Source organism: Hippopotamus amphibius, chromosome 3 (assembly GCF_030028045.1).
Source record: "Hippopotamus amphibius kiboko isolate mHipAmp2 chromosome 3, mHipAmp2.hap2, whole genome shotgun sequence".
NCBI classification, from domain to species: Eukaryota; Metazoa; Chordata; class Mammalia; order Artiodactyla; family Hippopotamidae; genus Hippopotamus; species Hippopotamus amphibius.
In genome coordinates this window covers 107,773,329-107,781,566 of record NC_080188.1, presented here as the reverse complement: position 1 = coordinate 107,781,566, position 8,238 = coordinate 107,773,329, and the positions used below count along the sequence as shown (strand labels likewise).

Genomic DNA, 8,238 nt, shown 5'->3' with positions numbered 1-8,238 from the left:
TAAGGGCACTTATTATATCACTCTAGAATTGTTTGATACCTTATTATGTAGCATATCACTAAAGGGTAGGGAATTATGTCTTATTCAACTTATCACAATATCTGACACATTGGACACAGATGTTCTGTACACATTGTTTTAATTGAATGGATAAATAAAAAAGATTAATTTATAACATGTTTTAAAAATACCCCCCTTGTTTTGTAGGTAAACTGTTTCTAATATGTGAACTCAGCTCCTGTACAGACTGGATGGAACCAAAGAACAATGTAACTTACTTTGTTTTCCTGGGCCTCACACAGAATCCAAAGGAGCAGAAAGTTCTTTTTGTTATGTTCTTGCTCTTCCACATTTTGACAGTGGTGGGAAACCTGCTCATTATTGTGACTATAATTGTCAGTAAGTCCCTGAACTCACTGATATACTTTTTTCTTGCTAGCTTATCATTTATGGATGTTGCTTACTCCTCTTCTACTACCCCAAGACTGATTTCAGACTTGTTCTTTGGGGAAAATACCATATCCTTTGAATCTTGCATGACTCAGCTGTTTATAGAGCACATTTTTGGTGGATCAGGGGTATTCCTTCTGTTGGTGATGGCCTATGACCACTATGTAGCCATCTGTAAGCCCTTGCATTATTTGCCTATCATGAGGCAAAGGGTGTATGTTGTGTTGCTGCTGGTGTCCTAGGTTGGAGGTATCGTGCACTCAGTAATTCAACTTAGCACTATTTATGGGTCCCCATTCTGTGGTCCCAGTGTCATTGATCACTTTATATGTGACATGTACCCCTTACTGAAACTCATCTGCACTGACACCAATGTTATTGGCCTCATCGTTTTGGCCAGTGGAGGACTAATTTGCACTATTGTGTTTCTGCTGTTACTAAACTCTTATGGAGTCACCTTGCACTCTCTGAAGAACCTGAGTCAGGAAGGGAGGTGGAAGGCCCGGCAGACCTGTGGTTCCCACAACACTGTGGTTTTCTGCTTCTTCTTTCCCTGTATTTTTATATATGTAAGACCTGCTAAGATCTTCCCCACTGACAAATTACTGAACGTATTTTTTACAGTCATAACCCCTATCCTGAACCCATTAATCTACAGTCTAAGAAATTCTGAGATGACTAATGCTATGAAGACTCTCTGGAGAAAAAAAATCAGATCCAGTATTAAATAAGTGCATTATCCATCATGAAGAATCTAATTTAGCTTTAGGACCAATGTCTTTGGAATGGAAAAGTCTTTATAAATGTGATGCAAACTTCCATTTTTTCTAAAGGATTTAAAAGAATTAAATTAAAGAATGAATATTTGTTTATAAACAATGGCAGTTTCCCTGCTAGAATGTAAACTCTATAATGCCTGGTTTATCATCAGCACATAGAGAGGTGAAATACATTTACAGTAGGATATCAATAAATAACATGTAATGAGTTAGTCAATGAAATTTGTATAGAGTACACTAAGTTTTAATTAACCTCTGTATTTACTTTCATTACTTTCGCATTCTTAGTTTTAAGTCAGAGTTTCATCCTTTATCTTCGTTCTTATGGTTGTACTAGTTAAAACATTTATTGCTATACGGACCATCCTCTTTTTTCAATTCCATTTGCTTTACACATGAAATTTTTAGTGCAGTATTTAATTTTTAAATCAAAATTGAAAATATGATGGATAATTATAAATATAAAATATAGAATCCATGAAAAATGAGAGTAGAATAAACCTCATACACATCCCAAATCAGTGTCTCCTGGTTTTTCCAGATGCAGGCACTCTGTTCCTGAGACTCAACTAATAATCTTTGCAAATAAAATTATATTTTCATATATGTGTGTGTTTATGTCTCTGTCTGTAAGTTTGGCATTGCACTACTTACCCTTCTGAAGATCTTTACATACCAATCTATATAGACCTAATTCTCAATTTCCTCATACTGCTTTACTTTTTTATAAAGATACACTAAAATTAATATAACTGTGAGAGGGAAGAACAAATATGACTCCATATTGGATCTGTTTCTTGTACTTTAAACTTTGTATTCTATTACTCTTGCTACAAGTTAATCACTAAAGGGATGCTGCCTATAGCTTAAAGTATACAAAAGGAATGGCCCATCATGGGGAACCCTGCCTCCTGTGGCTTAGCATTAAGATAAAATACTTCTCTTTAGCTCAAGAAAAGATCCTGACCAGGCCCACCTGTGAATAACTGCAAGAAAGAGGAAATTAACATATGCCCTCTGGAGTCTGGCCAAAATCAGGAAATATTTGCAACAACTTACCACCTTTTTTACTTTGCCACCTCACCTCTCCATTTTTGTTCTATAAGGAAACTAGCATTCAAACCCATGCAAGATGGTTCTTAGGAACACTGTTCCACTATAACCTCGCTCTGCTGGCTATTCCTTGACCTATCAACTTGTCTCTCAGTTTATTGGCCTGACATGCAGTGAGCAGTATGAACTTAGACTTGGAAACAAAAACTCATTTTTATTATAATCTTAACCAGTCATTAATTTTAATAGCCTTGTTCTTATAGTTTTCTTTTGTTGGTGGGGATTTTGTGTATTTTATATTTCATGTACATTTTTGAAGAATGGATGATAAGGTTTAGTACACTCTAATAGCAAAGAGCATAGTCTTTTTGAAGAAGATTCTTCTGAGATCAAATTTTAGCTTTTGCACTTGTAAATTTTGACAAAATATACCTTCCTTGAATTTTGTTAAATGAGGAATGATGGATATATTTTCAAGATCAAATAAAATAATCTATATAACCTCTTAGAAAACTAAGTGCTCATAAATGTTAGTTATTGTGAACATTTTATTGTTGGCGTCTTTTAAATTGTAATAGAACTACTCACCTAGCCTAAAGTGTTATGCTAATATAAATATAAATATATATATATGCCTATATACATATACACACACATATATTGGGTTTATAAATGTATAAAATAAATATATGAATTAATTAATTAATCTAGCTTTAGGAAGTCTTGTGCATAATTTCTCTCTGCCAGTGGAGAAGAAAATTATGAAGCTGAATGGCCTTGTAAGCATTCTTGTTGCTGGATCCATCCTGTCTCCTTGGCCATACTTGAATCTTTCTTTCTTGTTCTCTGTTCCATATTGGCCCTGTATTTCCAAAATTTGAGGTGACACAGCTGTGAGTGTGAGTTCCAATACCTGTCTGAGTGTAAGTTCCAATACCTGTCTGACTAAGTGATGAAGTAATTATTTTCCTATGAATGTGAGTTCAATATAGCATGTCAGCAGCACATGTAAAGATTCCAGATATAGGAAGTTACTTATTCAGAAGCATTATAGGATGTGTGTTTTGTTCAACATCACATATCCCAACACTTGAAGAAAACTTGGCCCAGAATAAATGCTTAATAAATATTTATTGAATGAATGACCATCATTTCTACTTAACCCTCTCAAGAGTAATTGCTTAGGTACTTTTTAACTGGAATGCTTCTGAAACTGATGACATTCCATTAAACGTGATACATTGAAATGGAGAATTTTAAGTCTGTTTGGTATATGTGAAGGTTCTCATCTGAAGACACTGAGGCTTGTCTATCTAGTTTAAGAAGAAATAATTTATTATTTGCAATTAAATGGCTTGTAGAATCTTTGGAGTGTTTGGTTCACAGATTCTAATCTGAGCTACAATTAATAATTTGCAGAAGCACACCTGGATAGGATGGTGATGCTCAAGGAGGTGCTGTCCTGTTGATGTCAAGTATGCTGCCATTGACTAAATTGCAAAAGTGCCGCCACCTTCCTGACCTCAGAACCAATCTGATTCTCAGAATGACTAACCTCAGATAACTAATACCTGCTCAAAGATTTGCACAAATACTCAGGGGCATAGGAGAAGGTCGCTCTTTGGGTTTTAAGTTGTAAAAGTGGATTATGCAGGTTACACTGAAGAGATTTTGAGGTATTCTCACTCCTGATGGTAGGGTTAGAATCTCATAAAATGTGTTTCATTTATCTCCTAGATAGTTGGTCATTCCTAGAAAATTTCAAAATGTCCATGTTTCTACCTTACACACAGGAAGAAAAGAAGAAATTAAAGACCATGAGGAATCTAGAGAGAGGAAATTTATGGATACCACAGAAAGTTATGCATATAATTATTGATTTTTAATGAATACCTATTATGTAGTAACTGTGTTTAGTGCTGACATAGAAAAACAAATGGGTAGAACAGTCCTTCATCTTCTGGCACTAGCATAGTGTAGCATACGATTCGGTAGCCCATCTCAAGGAGGCTTTCTACCTTAATTTTGAGATATGTATGAGATGGATGCTTTCCTTAACTAATATAATATATATATATATATATATATATATACTTATCTTACTTTACTCCCTAATTTTAAAGGAACTTTAAGTGAAATCCAAATTCCTTACTAAGATCTGTACTTCTCTGCAGGGTTGGTGTCTTGTCCACCTCTTCAGCCTTAGTTTGTTCTATCCTTTCTGTTTCCTGTTTCCCTTTATGAAAAATGACTTTTTAGTGCCTTGAACTTGCCAAGGTCTTTTCAATGTTGGTACTTAAGACATGTAACAGTGCTCCTCATCATAGCTGCTTTTCACGTACTGGAACTCAGCTACAATTACCTTTTATAAAAACCTTTCTGACTACCTTATTATCCCACAGTAGACCTTCCCTCTTATTTGCTGTCATAGTACCCTTTCTTTTGCTTTATTAGCATGGATTACAAACTATTAATACCTTATTAAGTTGCTCCCTGTTTTATAGTCTAACTGTATTATAAGATCTAGGCAGGCAGTACTTTTATCCTGGTTATTTTTTTCTGTTTACAAACCACTGTTTTCTTCAGCTCACATCATAGAGCCTGACACAAAGTAGGCATTCCATAAACTTTTTAAAATAATAAGTTGGATAAATAATTAGTTTTTGCATTAAATTGTGGATAAAATCTTAACATTCGTAACCCCATACTTACAGGCAGAAAAAATGAGTTTAGATAAAAATAAAGAAAAATTTGCTATGACTAAGTGATGAAGTAAGTGAAAAATTCATTTCCCTTGGAATGAAATGACTGGGCTTGTATATTTTATACTCTACTGGCAAAAGTTCCATAATGGTTCTGAAGCTTTGTTTTTCTCCTTGTTACATCTTCCTGGCCCTAAGTATTTGATTGGTTGAACAATCTCTTTATATATAGATGTTCTTTAAAATTTGGTGGAAAATCACAATCAAGAATATCTTGGGCAGACTCCAGTCCCATGACTTGATATGTCTGGCTAGAAGGTACATTTTCCTCAAGATGATCTTGGTGTCTTTCAGAGAGAAGATGATATCCTCTTCAGAGATGTTATAACTTCTCAGGAAGTGCAATAGCTCTTTAAAAAAGTCCCTATCAAAATTTCAGTACAATTAGTTTTGACATACTGTCACATTAGGATGATATGGACAGAAAAATGCTGGACCAGGTCTTGACAAGGCTGACTGCAGGGACACAGCATACCTGAAGCTGTTTTTTTTTCTGCTGGTGGATGCGGCTGTAGCCATGTGGATGGGATCCAGAGAGTTACTAGTTGGTGAGGCAGAGTCCTGGGGCTACTGCCAGTAAATTGGTGGGCTGAGCCAGATCTTGGGTCTCTGGCTGTGGGATGGGGATCCCAGATCTGGTGTTGGTTCCTTGGTGGGTGAGCATAGGGCCCAGGGCTAGTTCTGTCTCACTGGTGAGTCAGCTGCATTCTAACATGGCAGGCTGAAAATCTGTTCTGGTCTCATGACGGGTGTCCACACACTGGTGTTCAGGGCCATAACTCAGTGGAACCTGGGGTTAGAGCCAATTCACTAGTGTGTGGACATGGACCTCTGTTTGCAGGTCCCAGGAATTCTGAGGCTGGTGTTGGCATGCAGGTGGATGCGGAGGGGCTAAGTGGGTCCTGGGTCTGGTACCACCCCCACCTTGGTGGGTGAGGTTGTCCTGGGAATGGTGCTGGCCAATTGGTGACTGTGCCTTGTTCCTAAGTCAGCTAGGGCTCAAGGGGTCCTAAGGTAGCCAGCCTGATAGTGGGTGGGTCTTTGTCCTTGCCCAGCTACCTTCTTATCCTGGGGCTTCCCAAGATTGGTTCTACCTGGCCAGTGGGCAGGTTTAGGTCCCAACACTAAAAAGCAAGAGGCAGTATTCCAATATGGTGCTTGCCAACACAGTATCCTTGTCATGGGAGAGCTACCCCAAAAGTCTGCTGCCAGTGGCTCTGTCTTCCAAGTGAATCCTAATTTCTTCCTTTCTCTCTAAGATCAGCAAGTGGGTCTTTCAAATTTCTATTTATGCCATGAATCATGGACTATGTGTCATTTTGAGTGTGAGCTTTAAGACTGGAGTCTCTGCTTCCCACAGTTATCTGGCTCTCCCAAAAGGACGTCTCACTGGCTTTCAAAGCCATATGTTTTGGATGCTCATCTTCCCAATGCAGGAACCCTGGGCTGGATACCTCATCGTGGGGCTCAGACCCATTTGCTCCTTTGGGAGAACCTCTGTAACTGGATAATCCCCTCATTTGTGTGTTGCCTACCTGAGGTATGAGACTAGACTGTTCCCTGCATCCACCATGCCTACCTGTTTTGTGGTTTATTCTATATATTTTAGTCATAGAGGATTTTTTCTGATAATCTTCAGACCATTCTTATCAGTAGGTGCTCTATAAATAATTGTAATTCTGATGTGCCCATGGGAAGACTTGAGCTTAGGGTCTTTCTACTCCACCATTTTGGCCACTCCACCCTATATGTCTGTCTTTTTGCCAATTCCAGGTTATTTTGTTTACCATAGCTTTATAGTATATTTTAGAATCAAGAAGTATGAATGTTTTATATTTAGAATCACTTGAGATTTCAGATAAATTTTAGGATGGATTTTTTTTTCCTTTCTGCAAAAAACTTGTTTGGGATTTTGACAGGGATTGGATTAAATCTGTAGATCTTTCTATGTAGTATTGAAATTTTAATAATATTAAATATTCCAGCTCATGAATGTATTTCCATTCATGTATGTCTTCCCTGATATCTTTCAGAAATGTTTTGTAGTTTTCAGTGCACAAGACATTTGCCTCCTTAAGTTTACCCAAGTATTTTATTTTGTATGATGCTGTTGTAAGTGAAACTGTTTTCTTAAGTTCCTCTTTGTGTTGTTTCATTTTTTTAAATTAATTAATTAATTTATTTTATTGGCTGTATTGGGTCTTTTTTGCTGTGTGCAGGCTTTCTGTTAGTTGCAGTGAGTGGGAGATACTCTTTGTTGTGGTGTGCGGGCTCCTCTTTGTCATGGCTTCCCTTGTTGCAGAGCACAGGCTCTAGGCATGTGGGTCTCAGTAGTTGCAGTCCATGGGCTCAATAGTTGTGGCACATGGGCTTAGTTGCTCCAAGGCATGTGGGATCTTCCTGGAGCAGGGCTCGAACCCATGTCCATGCATTGGCAGGCGGATTCTTAACCACTGCGCCACTTAGGAAACCCTTGTTTCATTAATAGTATGGAAATTCACAATCTTTCATGTTAAAAAAAAAAAACTAACAAACAAAAACACCTCTCAATAAATTGGGTGTAGAAGGAAAATATCTCAACATCAATAATGCAGTACCTGACAGAACCACAGCTCATATTATACTCAGCACTGAAAGCCTGAACGCTTTCTTATTAAAATCTGGAGTAAGACAAGAGTGTACACTCTCACCACTCCCTTGTAACAGTACTGAAATAAAAGTTCCTGTTAAGTTTTTAGAATTTTCTACACATAGACCAATTCATCTTTGAAGTGAGATAATTTAATTAATTTTATTTAATTTGACTCTCTGTAACTGTGCTTCCAGTGGTAACCATTCTTATCATTTAGATCTCAGCTTACCCATCCACTTTTAGGGAAGTTCTCCTCTGATTACCTTATAGAATTCTTCCTCTTATTTCTGTCAAATTATTTTATTTGTTGTCCTATAAGCACTGCATAAGACTAAAACTACTTGATTAAATTGTCTCCTTCCTTATTCTCTGACTCTATTATCAGAATATAAGATCCATGTGGGAAGGAACTTTTACAAAATTTACTTCCTGTTTTATTAATTGCTCCCTCCTCACCCATAACACCCTTTCTTGCATAAAATAGTTACCTTAAATTAAAAGAGAATAATAATGGGATAAAATTTAAATATATCTGAGTTGGTGATAAAATTTTTATATATGT

At 36.9% G+C, this 8,238-nt stretch overlaps 1 pseudogene; it reads left to right on the top strand.

Moving 5' to 3' along the window:
- Nucleotides 1-251: 251 nt before the first annotated feature.
- LOC130850082 (olfactory receptor 4A47-like) lies at nucleotides 252-1,181 on the top strand (annotated as a pseudogene).
- Nucleotides 1,182-8,238: the final 7,057 nt, after the last annotated feature.